Source organism: Mus musculus, chromosome 3, assembly GCF_000001635.26.
Source record: "Mus musculus strain C57BL/6J chromosome 3, GRCm38.p6 C57BL/6J".
Lineage (NCBI taxonomy): Eukaryota > Metazoa > Chordata > Mammalia > Rodentia > Muridae > Mus > Mus musculus.
Window position 1 is genome coordinate 92,205,715 of NC_000069.6, and position 3,240 is coordinate 92,208,954.

Consider the following 3,240-nt stretch of genomic DNA (forward strand, 5'->3'; position numbering starts at 1 on the left):
GAATATGTATGCTACACTTCAAGTGGCTGGGGTCCTGGAATTCTGAGGAGGAACAGCAAGGGGAAGAAATACGGTCAGACATACAGACACATGTACAATAATGTCAAGTGAGCTCTTCTACTGCTAAAACCACAATCCAGAACTTCAGTTTGTTAATTAGGCATATCATAGTGTGTATTGGTAGGGAGCAATCAGGACTAGCTCTTAGCTATGTGGCTATTAGTCTTGGTAGGACTTCTCTGTAGGTGAATAACCTCAGGATAGAATCATTAAAAAGGAATAAGCTGCATTTGTTAGTGTTTGCACAAATTGACCAATCATTCTTAAATACTCACTTGTGAATTCCTGAAGAGAAATTTGCTATCCTTCTGCATGGCCCATACAGTTCTGAGAACTTGCAGTCATTAATTAGGCTGTCCCGAGTGAACAATACACATTTCCTAAGAATGTCACCTGTTTATGTCTTCCTCCACTCCCTACAAATGGACTGTTTTGGGAAATCATAAACAATGCTACATTGGCCTGATCATGTTGGGCTTGCATCACACTCTTCTTAGGAGAACAAACTTCCTTTGAGCATTCCTACAGAGGATGTTGGCATGATTTCTGCATATGTGTCTTCTACTGTATTTGTGATGCTCCTCTGCCACCTACATTTTCCTGTCACTCCAAAGTTGTTCTCTAAGAGGCAAGCGTCTAAAATATGTCTGTTGTGGTCCGAGGCTGTATATGTAGCAGGGAGTAAGGTAGAATTCTATCCTATTCAGACCAGTCATGTCATAATGATTCTTAGCCAGACATAGTGCATACATTTAATATCAGAGGCACAGATCTCTGTGATATTGAGGCCAGCACTGTCTACATAGCAAATTTCAGAGCAGCCAAGACAGTGACACAATGTCTCACAAACTAAATAAGCAAAGCCAATGTTAGCCATCAGTACAATGAGCAAACATTTCTATTGACAAGTTGGGCAACGAAGAGTCTCTCCAGGAGTGAAGAATGCATTGAAAAAGAAATGGGCTTGACTGTATCTCTATTGATTTTTTTTCTTTTTTAATTTTTTATTTTTACGTATTTTCCTCAATTACATTTAGAATGCTATCCCAAAAGTCCCCCATAACTTCCCCCCCCCTGCACTTCCCTACCAACCCATTCCCATTTTTTGGCCTTGGCATTCCCCTGTACTGGGGCATATAAAGTTTGCGTGTCCAATGGGCCTCTCTTTCCAGTGATGGCCAACTAGGCCATCTTTTGATACATATGCAGCTAGAGTCAAGAGATCTGGGGTACTGGTTAGTTCATAGTGTTGTTCCACCTATAGGGTTGCAGATCTCTTTAGCTCCTTGGATACTTTCTCTAGCTCCTCCATTGGGGACCCTGTGCTCCATCCAATAGCTGACTGTGAGCATCCACTTCTGTGTTTGCTAGGCCCCGGCCTAGTCTCACAAGATTCAGCTATGTCAGGGTCCTTTCAGCCAACGCTCGCTAGTGTATGCAATGGTGTCATCATTTGGAGGCTAATTATGGGATGGATCCCTGGATATGGCAGCCTCTAGATGGTCCATCCTTTTGTCTCAGCTCCAAACTTTGTCTCTGTAACTCCTTCCATGGGTGTTTATTTCCAACTCTAAGAAGGGGCAAAGTGTCCACACTTTAGTCTTCGTTCTTCTTCAGTTTCATGTGTTTGGCAAATTGTGTCTTATATCTCTGATATACTAAGTTTCTGGGCTAATATCCACTTATCAGTGAGTACATATCATTTGAGTTCTTTTGTGATTGTGTTACCTCACTCAGGATGATCCCCTCCAGGTCCAACCATTTGCCTAGGAATTTCATAAATTCATTCTTTTTAATAGCTGAGTAGTACTCCATTGTGTAAATGTACCACATTTTTTGTATCCATTCCTCTGTTGGGGGCATCTGGGTTCTTTCCAGCTTCTGGCTATTATAAATAAGGCTGCTATGAACATAGTAGAGCATGTGTCCTACTTACCGGTTGGGACATCTTCTGGATATATGCCCAGGAGAGGTATTGCTGGATGCTCTGGTAGTACTATGTCCAATTTTCTGAGTAACTGCCAGACTGATTTCCGGAGTGGTTGTATAAGCTTGCAATCCCACCAACAATGGAGGAGTGTTCCTCTTTCTCCACATCCTAGCCAGCATCTGCTGTCACCTGAATTTTTGATCTTAGCCATTCTGACTGGTATGAGATGGAATCTCAGGGTTGTTTTGATTGCATTTCTCTGATGATTAAGGATGCTGAGCACTTTTTCAGGTGATTATCAGCCATTCGGTATTCCTCGGGTGAGAATTCTTTGTTTAGCTCTGAGCCCCATTTTTAATGGGGTTATTTGATTTTCTGGAGTCCACCTTCTTGAGTTCTTTATATATATTTTATATCTATTGTTAACCAGCAAATGGAACTTTTAAGCTTTGCCAGAACTTTAGTTCATTTGGGAATGAAGATAATAAAAGACCAAGGGACTCCTGATTCAGCTTGATTTGGAGTATTTGGTAGGTGGAGGTTGCAATTTTTTTGGCTTTGTTTTATTTTTGTCCTGTCAGTTAACATTCAAGAATGAAATAGCTCATAGTCCCCAGAGGTGTGGGCCCAATACAGTTACAATTCCACCTGAAAATCAATCTACTTCTGGTTTATTTGAAACACTGCCACTCACTCCTATTTATTAAATATCAAACCACCCAGAAGATATAGCAAACTGTACAATTGAACAATACTAACTGTTATTTGGATTTTTGCAACTGTATCATATGTTTATCTTGAGACTGGAGAGATGCCTCTGTGGTGAAAAGCATTTGCTCTTCTTGGAAAGGACCAGGGTTCATATCCAGGTATCAATGCCAGGGTGCTGAAAGTTAACTACCTGTCATTCCAGTTCCAGAGGGTCTGACATACTCTTCCAGACTTCACAGGCAGGCACTGCACACATATAGTGCATTTGTATAGATACAGAGAAAGTATTCATTGCATGTAAAATAGAAGCAAATACATATACTTTAAAAATATCAAATTGTAGGGTACAAGCTAAGAATAAAGATCTGAGAAGCATGTTGTGATGCTTAGGTGACTAGAAATGTTTACCAGAGGTAAAACAGTTTAGGTGGAGGTGAGCTAAATTCAAATGAACATCTGTAATGTTTACATGCAACATTTATTTAAAGGGCTTCAAAACACTGATTTGGTGATCAGCAGTAAGGTGTCCATTTAATATC